Source organism: Nannospalax galili, unplaced genomic scaffold, assembly GCF_000622305.1.
Source record: "Nannospalax galili isolate Female #2095 unplaced genomic scaffold, S.galili_v1.0 scaffold269, whole genome shotgun sequence".
NCBI lineage: Eukaryota > Metazoa > Chordata > Mammalia > Rodentia > Spalacidae > Nannospalax > Nannospalax galili.
Genome location: NW_008359530.1, coordinates 995,360 through 1,009,189, shown reverse-complemented (window position 1 = coordinate 1,009,189; position 13,830 = coordinate 995,360).

The window sequence follows — 13,830 nt, the reverse complement described above, 5'->3', positions numbered from 1 at the left end:
TTTAGATCTTCAGCTCCCTCCCTCTCCTCCCTTCCTCTTTCTGGTCTTCTTTCATTCTTCTCTCTCTTCCTTTTGGATTTAGAATCAAAAGCAGAGAACCAAGTTAGCAATGCTCCTCAGTTCCTAGACCTTGGATTAGAATGCTCCAGGAAAATGTCTCTTTGTTTTGTTTCGGGTTGGATTGGATTTTGTGTTGCTGGTTTTTCCCGTTTTCTTTGTTTTGTGTTGGTTTTTTTTTTTTTTTTTCTTTTTGAGACAGGGTCTCCCTGTAGCCCCAGCTGGCCTGGAACTCACTATGTAGACCAGGCTGGCCTGCCTCAGTCTCCGGAGTGCTGGGGTTAAAGGAGTGTTCCACCATGCCCCACTCAATGTTGCTGGTTTTTTAAATTAAATTTTTTTCTTTATTCTTATTTTATGTGTATGAATGTTTTGCCTCCACTCGTGCATGCAGTGCCCAAAGGTGCCAGATGAGGACATCAGATCCCCTGGGACTAGAGTTACAGATGGTTAGCCACCATGTGGGTGCTGAGATCAAATCCGAGTCCTCTGCAAGAACAGCCAGTCATCTCTCCAGCACCACCTTTTTTTTCCTGACAATTCTTTTTTTTCCCCAGATTTTATTTTATTTTATTGAATAACCACATGATTAGAAGCTTTCATTACAGCTTTAACATATTCAATAACAATTTCCAGAGCAAAGATACCTCTCTTTGAAAAGTGGCTTATTTTTATCTTACGAGTGTATTGCCTGCATGTGAGCGCACCCCTCTTGTGCCTCGGAGGTCAGAGGGGGCTTTGGATTCCCCTGGAACTGGAGTTAAGGATAATTCGTAGCCACTATGTGGGTGCTGGGAATCGAACCCGGGTCCTCTGCAAGATCAGTCAGTGCTCTTAACCGCTGAGCCATCTCTCCAGCCCCTCTAGCCCCCTTTTTAAAAATTACTTAATTTATTAATTTACTTAGTGTGTGTGTGTGCGTGCGTGTGCGCAAGCCACATATGTGGAGGTCAAAGGACAACTTGGAGGAGTCAGTTCTCTCCTGCTACCATGTAGGTCCAGGGAATGAACTCAGGTTGTAAGATTTGGTGGCAAATACCCTTACGTAGCTACTGAGTCATCTCACTGGCTATGTTTGTTTGTTTGTTTGTTTGAGACAGTCTTCTTTGTAGCCCTGACTAGTCTGGGACTTGATATGTAGACCAGGCTGGCCCAAGCTTGTATCAGTCCTCTTGCCGGAGTCCCTAGTGCTGGGATTACAGGCATGGACCACCACACTAGACCCCCTGTGTTTGGTTACCCAAGTTCTTCCCTCCTAACAGGCCCCTTCCCAGTGGCCTTCAATGATGCTCACTCATATGTGGCAGGGTGGGGCCTTTGGCTGACAGGCACCCCAGATACTTGACAGAGTCAAGCTTTTGCTTTTGTGTTTTTTCATTGGTTTCCTTCTACAAGGGCTCAAATCCAGCCTGAGCTGGAAAACATTTCAGGGTGACTCTCCAGCAGCCCATCAGTTGACTGACCCATTGACCCTGTAACATGTTCTGCTCTAGGTGGTCTAGGTGGGCTGAGGAGCTGATGTGGTAAGCAAGAGGAAAATCCAGTTCCTGCCCACAAGCCTGTGGAGTCCAACTTTGTGATCAGGTTCAGGGATAGAAGGGTGACAACAGAGGCTGTCCTCTGAGCCTTGGCTAGGGTGGGGGGGGGTCTGTTATTGAAGCCACTGCTGCCCTGTGTCACAGGCTGGGGGTCAGGTGGGTACAGGAGAGTTCCACACACAGCAGCTCAGGCCTGGGAGTGACAATCACTTACCACAGGTCACTGAAGAGCATGTGTGTGGGGGTGGTGGGCGTGAGCCTATACCTCAGTATTGTGCAATAACAGTAGACAGAGCTCTCAGCACATCTGGAGGGGAAGTTAGGATGGTCTAAGATGTGGACCATGGACCAATGAGATGGCTCAGTAGGTAAAGGTGCCTGCCAACAAGTTGATGACCGTTATTTATTTATTTATTTATTTATTTATCTATCTATTTATTTATTTTGGGTTTTATGAGCTAGAATCTTCCTATAGCCCCAGCTGGTCTGGCACTTGCCATGTAGACCTCAATCTTGCAGAAATCTGCCTGCCTCTGTCTCCCGAGTGCTGGGACTAAAGGCATGCAGCACCACACCTGATATGATGGCCTAGTTTGACCCCTGGGACCCAAATGGTGGGAGGAGAGAACTGATTCCCACAAGTTGTCCTCTCTCTCTCTTTCTCTCTCTCTCTCTCTCTCTCTCTCTCTCTCTCTCTCTCTCTCTCTCTCACACACACACACACACACACACACACACAACCATACTAAAAATTGTTTTAAAAAAATACGTACGGGCTGGAGAGATGGCTTAGGGGTTTAGAGTACTTTCTGCTCTTCCAGAGGTCCTGGGTTTGGTTCCCAGTATACACATACTGCAACTCGAAACAGCCTGGAACTCTGACCCTCTTTTGGCCTCCTCAGGCACTGAGCATGGCATTTTGTGCACTTATATACATTCAGACAAACCATTCATACACATGAAATTAAAAGTAAATCTTTTATATGTATGTATATACACACTCACCCCATGTGCCATGCAGAAAAAAATTAAATCTCTGGTTCCACAACTGATCAAACACAGAGAATAAGTGTCTGTGACACATCTACAATGGAACTTCTACACCTAGGCCTCATAGAACATAGTGGAACAGGGGGTAGAGAAAATATTAATGCATCTCTCAACTCTCACCGGCAAAGCTTCCTCATGCAACAGAGGGCAATTAACACAGAATACCACAACTAGCCAAAATGTAGAGAATACGAGACTGTAAATGACCACAAGGAAACAGAGTTCCAGGTTTCTGGGAACTTGCTCAGATGAACTCACAGCAATTGTGACAGCATGCACAAGATCCATGCAAACTCAAACCAGACAAAAAACCAGCATAAAACTTGGAATATGGGCAAGAAGTACCAGCTTTACCCAAGGAACTATTGGCAGCTGATCACTGCTAGATGAGGAAGAGTTGGTCTTCTTTAAAGGAGTGATGCTAGATAGGCTGACCAGGCTCCAGTGGATAAACTCACACCAAGGGACATCTGGGGACACAAACTTGACTCAATAGGCCTTAACATATGACAGCATGCATGAAATCTGGTGTGGGGGGCTATGGGGTGTACAGATAGGGGAGGGGATCTAAATATGATTAAGATGTGTTGTATGAAATGGCACAAAAATTTAATAAAAAATATATTTTGGAAAAAAATCTTAGGAAGAAATGACTGGAAACAATATTCCAAAGGACTATTCAATAAACACTAACTTTATTATTTTTTAATCCTGGAACTATGTAGACCAGGCTGGCCTTGAACTCACAGAGATCCACTTGCCTCTGCCTCCCAAGTGCTAGGATTAAAGGTGTACACAATGCCCAGCCTCTTAGACAAACACTGATTTTTAAAAAAGGGCTGGACTAGAAAGATGGCTCAGTGGTTAAGAGTACTGGCTGTTCTTGCAGAAGACCCAGGTTCAAATCCCAGCACCCACATGGCAGCTAACAACTGTCCATAACTGCAGTTCCAGGGGATCCGATGCCCTCTTCTATCCTCCATGGGCATTGTACACCATGGGTGCACTTACATACATGCAAGTATAATACTCATACATATAAAATTACAATTTTAAAATTTATTTTTAGAAATTAAATCTCTGGGGTGCGGAGGGGCACATGTGTATCAGAGGATGCTTTGGAGAAGGAACTAGTAATCCTAGACCTGTGAGGCAGGAGCCAAGGGGCCTTCCAGATGGTGGAGTAAGACACAAATATCCCCACACTCTGGAGAAAACCAGTAGGGAGCCCAACACAAGTCCCAATCAAAGCAGAAGAGTGTGGAGGGCTCTTTCCCCCAGGTGGATTCCTGTCTGGTCTGCTGCCAATCAGGTCACTCTGTGTGTGGTCCAGGCAGGCCTGAGCAGAACCTGCTCCGTAAGAGCTGCCTATGGGGAAGATCAAGGCCTTCTGGATCAATGGTCCAGTAATTTTCCAAATCAGCGATGATGAGACCCCATATCCGATATGGGACCCCACATTGGAAATAGGGTGACATTTCCCAGACCCTCATTCATGCAGCAGGCTACAAGAGGTGTCCAAGACTCTGACAGCCATTGGCAGGCCCTCTTGCCTGGAGACATGGGTCTCATCTAACCCTGAAAGTCAAAGGCCTGAGGGCCAGAGAGACCCTTCGGAGAGCCCTTGCTGCTGGTCACCCCTGTCTACCTGGTGGCACTGACTGGGACTCAGCTTCAGGCCCACTTGTGTTTTTCTCATTGGAAGACTGCTATTGTCCAGAGCTGGTACCCAAGAAGGTCCCTACAAGTACATGATCCACCCTGCCCACCACAGGCTTCGGGCCAAGCCAGGCTGGGCTTGGCAGGGGAAGAGCAAGGTCAGGGGCCCAGGGATCAGAGTCAGAGGCCTGCAGCAGCTGTGGCTGGGCCTAGGAACTGAGCTTCCATAGTGAGGAAAGGACGGGAAGGAACAGAACACTTGCCAGAAAGAGAAGGGGCTGCACAGTGGTGCAGAGGCCCAACTGGAGTTTGCTGAAACTCAGGACTGAGTAGAGAGAGGCTCTGCTTGTCCTGAAAAAAATCACAGAGCTCCTGAGACTCCTCCAGTCCCGCCCTCTCCCAGTTACTCAGCTGAAGCATGGGGCACAGAAGATGAAGGGTGCTCCCAGGTGTCTAGTCCTTCTGGGCACCTCCTGTCTTCCCTCTCCTGTCCCCCACCAGATCTAAATAGCCAAGCTCCACAGTCCACGGAGAATGGGACACCGGGGCGAGCCGGGGGGGGGTGGGGGTCCCTCCTCAAGTCTCACAGCTCCCCTTCCCTGTTCCTCATGGCCTCTCACTCCTACGTCTCCCTGGATGAATGTTTTCTTTGCTGTAAAAATCATCACCCCCTCACTCCTTACCCCTGCTTAAGAGTCCCACTGCCCTCTGATAAACCCCTCTTCACCTCAGCTAAAGTGCACAGGTTCAAACTGGTGGTTGCTGCTAGTGAAGGGGGGACTTCTGGATTGAGGGAGCCTCAACTGGGGAACTGCCTTCGTTGGACTGGCCTGTGGCCATGTCTGTGGAGTATTTTCTTGATTTTTGAGTGATGTGGGAGGACCCAGACACTGTGGGTGGTGTCACCCCTGTGCAGGTTGTTCTGTATTGTACAAGAAAGCAGGCTGAGCAGGGGCCAAGAGAGCAAGTCAGTAAGCAGCGTTCCTTCATAGCCTCTGCTCCAGCTCTTTCCTCCAGGTTCCTACCCTGAGTTCCTACCCTGGGTTCCCTGATGGCAGGAGATGTAAGCTGAATAAACCCTTTCCTCCCCAAGTTGGTATTGGTGTTTCGTCAAAACAATTGAATGTAAACTAGAATACTATGCACCCCCTGCTGGGAGGAGTGTTTCTTTAAACAGAACCTGTAGTGTGGTGTGCCCACTGCTTACCGATATAAATTAGCACACTAAAGCAAAGTCCGTAGATGATGCACGCCCTTGTTTCCATGGCATTTTGAGGGCCAGTAAAATGTTCAGTGAGTAAAGGCATTTGCTGCCGAGCTTAATGACCTGAGTTCAATCCCCATAACCAACATGACTGAAGGAGATGACTGATTCCCACAGGTTGTCCTCCAACCTCTACGTGCATGCCCCCATACACAAATAAATGAATGAACGAATGAAAGAATGAATGAATGCAAAAAAAATTGGGGATGTGGCTCATGATAGGATGCTCACCTAGCATGTACAAGGTCGTGGGTTCAATTCCCAGCACCACATAAACCAGGTATAGTGGCTCATGCCTATAATCTCAGGACTCAGGAGGTAGAGGCAGGAAGATCAGGAGTACAAGGTCATCTTTGGCTCTATAGTGAGTTCAACACTAGTCTGGATTTCACAAGACCCTATCTTAATAAAAAAAAAAGAAAAAAAAAAACTTGTTAGGAAAAAGAGCTGCAGATGTCACAGATGCTAACAGCTCTGAGCAGCCCTGCAGACTGGCGAACATGCTCTTCTCAGGAGAGGTCTGTGGGCATTTGGGGGCTCCCAGGGCAGGACAGGGCCCTCTTGACCTTCCTGGCTTCTTCTGCTCTGGGTGGTTAGTTGTTAGAGCCCTGGCTCCATAGCCCCGGGAGGGCAGGGCTCTTGGCTGAGTCACCCCTGCTCTAACCCAGGGTGGGGTATGGACAGACTCAGCACCTGATTTTGATATTGGAAACCTTGGCTCTGCCCTGGCTTGGCTTTTTATACGACACCTCCTGTCCCAGTCTGTTTTCTTAGCTGTAAAGTGGGATGACCCTGACACCACCCAAGACTTAGGGCAGGGTATCTTACCATGACACAGAGGGGTCTGTGAGCAGCTTCAGAGTGTGGAGCCCAGGGTTGGGTTGGGGGTTGTAGGCCTCAGCCCTGCAGGAGGACTATGCCCTTGGACCTGCCCAGCCAGCCTGGCCAGTCCTAGTATTTCTCTGGAACCTGTTGGGGCCTGAGTCCAGCCGCCCCCAGAGCAAACAGCCTGGAGACCATCAAACATGCTTCTGAGCCACGTCAGAGTTTCAGAAGCTAGAGTCTGCTGCCCGAGGGGCCTTCTCTGATGGGCCCTGCTCAGGTGATGGCCAGCCCAGCACCAGCTCCACCCATCTCCACAGGTGACAGCTCTGTGCCTTCCAGGCTGCCCAACTTCCTCATCTCCACTCCCTACTCCACAGACAAAACCCCGGAACTGTGGGGTGAATCAGGGGAGCCTGTGACCATTCCAGTGCTGTCCAGCAAGTGGTCCTAACCACGGGTGTGGCAGGTTCCAAGTGCTTCAATTTAACTTTTTTTTTTTTTTTTTTAATCTTTTTGAGACAGGGTCTCCCTGGAACTCACTATTGAGACCAGGGTGGCCTCGAACTCACAGAGATCTGCCTGCCTCTGCCCCTCGAGTGCTGGGATTAAAGGTGAGCACCACCACACCCGGCGTCAATTTAACTATTTAAACCTCACAAAAGGGTAACCCTTAAACCTCACAAAGACTGTAGCTCAGTTGGTGGAGTACTTGCCTAGCATGCATGAAGCTCTGGGTTCAGTTCCCAGCACCTCATAAACTGCTCGTGCGGTGCACTTTCTACAGATGACAAGGTAGAGCTGGCCACCAAATCTTTTGGAACAGTGGGGGTTGTTACACAGAAGCAAGCTCCTCTATTTCTAGGGAGGGCAGGACAACTGGACAAAGGTTTTTGCAGAAATGGGTGCTGGTGCCTTAGCCCTTCCTTGCTCTCTGCCTTCTCTCCGTGACCAGGCCTGTGGCTCTGTCCATCTTTGCACTGTCCCTCCCAGAACCACCCACCCAGGCCTAGAGATACAGATACTGGCAGACCTCTACCAGCAGCCTAAAGAGAACTGTCACAATCTCTTCCTGCCCCCACTGTGCCTCTTCCGGAAGCCCCAGCCTGCCTCATCTCCACCGGCCAGTCCTCACCCAGGTCAGCACCCTGTGAGTCAGCACATGCTCCTCCCCTCCCCTCCCCTCCCCTCCCCTCCCACACATGGCAGCCACCACCCTGCAGTTGGGCATCCTTCTGATCCTGCCAGCAGGGCCTCTTCCCGGTACACCTGCACTCTGCTGGGGCTGCCCACTGACCTCCCTGCTTTCCATCATAGCAACCTCCAGCTGGGTGATTCTTAACCTTGGATGAGCAACAGGAGAGGCGTGTAAAGTCTAAGTTCTGACTCAGTGGGTCAGCCCAGTGGAACAGGTGGGTTTGTGAAAAAGGCCCAGGTGATTCTGCACGTGCTCAGTTGAGTCCTGTTGTCATCATTAACAACGAAAACAATTACCATGTTTTCTGCACTTACCAGTACTGCCTCAAGGAACCTTCGTGACAAGCCTAGGAGGCAAGAATTACCATCGCTCCCATTTCTTGGTTAGCACAGTCACGGCAGCTGAGGCAGAAGATGCAGCTGAGGCAGCTGTCCATGCTAGACAAAAGCACTCTGCCTCCCTCCCATGTCCCCTGACAAAGTCAGACTGGACAGGTTGCTCCCACCCCCACTCCCAACAGTGACAATTCTGGAAAAAAAAATAGCATGGGGAATGAGTTTGCACTTCCCTCTCTGCTCATCTCCCCAAGAGCTTAAGTCTGAGGAATATCTCAGCAGAGGCTCCTATTCATCTGTAACACCAGTTCCAGGGGATCTGATAGCTTCTTCTGGGCTCCTTGGGCACCAGGCACACACATAGTGTATCATACATATTGTAAACAAACATTCATATACATAAAGTAAAAATAAACTTTTTAAAAAATATAAAAAAGGAGCCAGGCCCCCTTAACCCCAGCACTTGGGAGGCAGAGGCATGTATGTGGATCTCTGAGATGGAGGCCAGCCTGATCTACCTAGTGAGTTCCAGGCCAGCTGGGGCTACAGGAAGACCCCATCTCAGAAAGACCAAAAAGGGGCTGAAGGGATGGCTTAGCCATTAAAGGTTCAGGCTCACAACCTGAATATAAAAAGACCAAAAAAAAAAAAAAAAAAAAAAAAAAGCCAGGATTGGGACTGGAGATGTGGCTTGGCTGGTAGACTACTTGCCTGCCATGCATGATGGAGCCTGAGTTCCACCCCCAGCACCTGTTGTGCACTCCTGTAGAGTTCCAGGCCAGCCTGGGCTAAGTGAGACTCTTTAAAAAAAAAAAAGGCCATTGAAGGATAGGACCCAGTTTACATGTGTATATATAATTCTACAGCAAGCACAATCTTCCCGAGTTTGGGAGAAGCACACTTTTAGAGACTCAAATACCAGCTAGTTATTCCACGCCCCCCCTCCTCCAGAGCCAGAGCTCAACCACCTAAAGAGAATTATCACAAGCCTCTCTGCACCTAAGGTGCCTCTTCCAAAATCCCCAGCCTGGCTCACCCTGCACCTGCTCAGCCCTCACCCAAGTCAGAACCCTGTGAGTTACTGCAGGCCTCTCCTCCTCACCCCTCCCCACGCATGGTCACCACCTCCTGGGCCACTTCTCCACTCTTGCCGCACTGCACCCTGATGAAGGCTGCCCAGTGTCCTCCCTTCTTCCCCCACCTCCAGAGTAGCGTTTTGGAAACCTGTGTAGAGCACCGACTTAAGAATGTCTTCACAATTAATGAAACTAAATGACAGATGATAATCTAAGATGAGATATTTGTAACATATGAAAGATGATAGTCTGAAAAAAGCACTTGTGCATGAATAAGGAAAAGGAATACACAGCATGAAACAAAAAGGTAAGAAAGGCCGGAGAGATGGCTCGGTGGTTAAAAGCACTAGCTGCTCTTGCAGAGGACCCAGATTTGGTTCTTAGCACCCACATGGTGGCTAACAAGCATTCATAGCTTCAGTTCCAGGAGAATCTGATGCCCTCTTCTGCCTCACAGGCATTGCACACACATAGTACACTTACATGCAAGCAAAACACCCATACACATAAAAATAAAAAATTTAAAATAAAATTTTAATTAAAAAAAAAAAAGAAGCGCCCAGATTGGGGCCGGGAGATGGTTCAGCAATTCCATGGTTCAGCTTCTAGAACCCATCTGTAACTCCAGCTTCGGGGGGTCTGATGCCCTCTTCTGGCCTCCACAGGCACTGCACGTAGATGCACAAACAGGCAATGACACACACAGGTAATGACACACATACATATAATTATAAATAAATCTTTTTTAAAAGCTTACAAATGAGAATGATGGACTGTCAGAAAATACACAAGTCTAAAAAAGCCTAAAATCAGATAATTCATCAAAACAGAATCACCTGGGACTACAGAGATGGCTCAGTGGTTAAAAGCACGTACTGCTCTTGCAGAGGACATGGGTTAGGTTCCTAATACCCAGGCAGCTAAAAATCACCTGTAACTCCAGATCCAGGGGGTCCAACACCACCTCTGGCCTCCATACTTTATTATTATGCCATGTGACTATGAGCGTGAGCATGCATGCACTATGACATGCACGTGGAGGTCAGAGGACAACTTGTGGGAGTAGGCTCTCCCCTTCGTCATGGGGTCCAAGGATTGAACACAGGTTGTCAGGCTTGCAAGGCAAGTGCTTTTACCCATTGAACCATCCCACTAGCCCTCAAATTTGAAATGTTAATGCCTATCGTTCAGAAGAATGCAGTGAAAGACACTCTCCCAGGACTGGTCGTGGAAGCCCAAGCCACTGTGCCTGCTGTGTGGGGCAGTTTCAACAGCCTCCAAAGCCTGCACATCTTTTCTTCTGTCTAATGTCCAAGAAAAACATATCCAAAAGATAAAAATCAGGACGTTCAGAGTCAGAGTCAGTATTACTGTTAATAACCGACACAGTTTAAAAAAGGGGGGTGGGATTAGCTAAGTCATATTCAACATACATTGAAACACGAGATCTGTAAGAAGTTTACTGACAAGGAAAAATGTTCACAATTAACTGTTAAGTACAAACAACACAGTACAATATATACAGTGGGGACCCATTTGCTGAAAATGTATGTGTGGACCAGTGAGATGACTCAGTGAGTAAAGGTACTTGCCGCCAGGCCTGACAACCCAAATTCAATCCCCAAGTAGCAGAGAACTGACTCCCATAAGCTGTCCTCTGACCTACACCTACACCTACACACACACACACACACACACACACACACACACACACACACACACGATATATACAATAATAAATAAAAAACATAAATAAAAATGGACATGTATATATACATAGAGTTACACAGGGGAAAAGATCTTAAAAGGACAAATGTTAGCAACAAACACCTCTGACGAGTGTTTTTTGGTTGTTTTGTTTGTTTTGAGACAGAGTCTCCCTGTAGCCCTAACTGGCCTGGAAACTGACCAGGCTGGCCTCTATCTCACAGAGATCCACCTGCCTCTGCCTCCCCAGTGCTGGGGTTAAAGGCGTGCGCCACAACACCCAACCCAGTGAGCGTTCTTATTGTAATTTTTCTATTTCTTTCATTGTGTTTTCTACTCTTACAAGCCTTGATGGCCCCCTTACCATCCTTTAGGGTCCCCCTTTGCTCCTAAGCATTACACTCACTGCAGCACACAGCATGAGTCTCTGCTGCTGTTTAATTTTTGACTTTGTTTTGGGGCGGGGGTTTTTTTTTTTTGGTGTTGGGCATTGAACTCGGTCTCATGCAAGTACCCTACCAACTGAGCCACATTCCCAAGTTTAATCTTGCCTCCTCTGTTCATTACACCAAGGGTAAATCTCCCATTTCTTTTTGCTCCTCTCAGTGCCTATAGCACAGAGCATGCTCTTAGCAAACAGCCCAAGAAAGAATGCGTGACTTTGTCCACACCCGTGTGTGCCCATGCCCACGTAGGCTGGCTGAGCTCGGCTGGCCCAGCCAGTCTAGCTGGCCCCATGGCTGTGCCACCTGGTCAGTTCCAGCCAGGCTTGTGACTATGTTGTGGTCTCCTGTCATTCTAATCTATGAAGGTGCCAGTTCTTGCTAATTATTGCTGAGTGACAGGGCTGTCTGTTGAAAGAGCCAGTTGCTGCCCCACCCCCGGAGCAAGGTGAATCCTAGGACATTCAGTAATTAATGATCCAGTGTTTCCTCTTATTTCCAGTACTCAGCTGGCATTGGTCTGACAGACACCCCCACCCCTGCAGCTTCACCCCAGCTAGGACTCCTCACCATGGCTGTTGGAGGCCTACTTTAGGAAGCACCCCACCAACCAAACTGTAGACCTGCTCTGACCAGGCTAGCTCTTGTCCTGAGCAATACAGTCTTCTTGCAAGTTAAGCTGATCTACTAGCCAAGTTGCTGCTTCTCTGGCTCAGAGACCCCAGAGAAATCAGAGGCGTCTTTGATTCAAATCCAACAAGCAAAGCCCCACACTGTCCTTAGTCCTGGTGATCCATACTCACTTCAGTTTTACTCCATAGCAAAAAATAAAGATGCCATCATTTTCTTCACAGTGGCACACACGTGTATCCTAGCACTTGGGAGGTGGAGGCAGGGGGATCAGGAGTTCAAGGTAATCTTTGGCTATGTAGTAAGTTCAAAATCAGCTTGAGCTACATGAGACCCTGTCTCAAAAAACCCAAAGAAAGAAATACTATTTTCTGGGTGAGCACTGTGACACATACTTTGAGTCTCAGAACTCAGGAGGCTGAGGCAGGAGGGTCACTTGAGCCCAGGAGCCCAAGACCAGCCTGGGTAACACAGGGAGACTCCACCTCAGAAAAGGAGAGGAGAGGAGGGGAGGGGAGGGGAGGAGAGAGAAAAGAAATTCATTTTCTTTTTCTGTAAATAATCTACTACCAACTTATTCTTATTGAAAGCATTATACATTGTATGACAATTTTTAAAATTTTGCTGTATATTTTCTTTTGAATATTCATTTTCATATAAAGTAGGTTATTTTTTCCTGTTGGAAACCAGGCTTTCTGGAACTTCAGCTTCCTCTCCTCTCACTTTCCACCTTAGCCCAGCTTCAGCTCCTTCTTCATCTGCCATCTTGGGATCCAGGCATTTGGGCAAGCCTCAGTCCTCTGCTGAACTGATGTCACTGGTTCCTGCTGACATCACCTCATGAGTCCTGAGAGCTCAGACAGCCCCATCTGTAGGCATTGTCTTCTACCTGTTTTATTCAGGGAGTACCCAGTGCTAAGCACAGTTGTCTGGCACATTGCATGTGCTCAGGAAGACGCTATTAACTAAACATGAGAACACTGCTGAGCACCCTGCCTGTCCCACGTTCCTGATACATAGGCTTTTACTGCACTTAGGGCTGTTTGTTTTGCAGTAGTGAGGGCAGAATACAGGACCTCTAGCATGGCAGACTCATGGTGTAATTACATACATGCAGGCAAAACACAGATACACATAAAATTAAAATAAGCTGGGTGTGGTGCCCATACTTTTAGTCCCAGCACTCGGGAGGCAGAGGCAGGAGGATCTCTGTGAGTTCAAGGTCAGCCTGGTCTACAGTGAGTTTCAGGCCAGCTGGGGCTACAGGGAAACACTGTCTCAAAAAGACCAAAAAAATAATTACTTAATTAATTAAATTTAAATTAATTAAAAAAAATTTCAGACGGGTGCAATGGCTCAGCTGGTAAAAGCACTCGCTGTACAAGACTGGAGACCTGAGTTCAATCCTCAGCATACATGTAAAGGTGGAAGGAGAGAACTGACTCCACAACATTGTCCTCTGACCTCCACATGTGCCCACATACATCATGTACGTACCCTCACACACACACACAAATAATAATAAATAAAAATAGATTTTGTTTGGGGTTGGAGAGATGGCTCAGCAGTTAAGAGCACTGGCTGCCCTTGCCAGGGTTTGATTCCTAACACTCACATGGTGGCTAACAACCATCTGTAACTACAGTTTCAGGGAATCCAACGCCCTCTTCTGACTCCAAGGGCATTGCACAACACGGGTGCACCTACACATAAGCAGGCAATGCACTCGTACATACAAAATAAAAATAATAAACATTTTTTAAAGAAATAAGTTTTTTTTCTAAAGCTGAGGTATAGCTTAGTGCAGTGCACTTGCCTATCATGGGCAAGGCCTTGGGTTGAATCCCAGGCACTGCCTACCTTCTGAAAAACACGGATTTTGTTTTCTTTTTCTTTTTCTTTTTCTTTTTTGGTCCTTTTGAGACAGGGTCTGCCTGTAGCCCTAGCTGGCCTAGAACTCACTATGTCACTATGTAGACCAGGCTGCCCTTGAACTCACAGAGATCCGCCGCCTTTGCTGGGATCAAAGGCATGCACCATGCCTGGTGAAG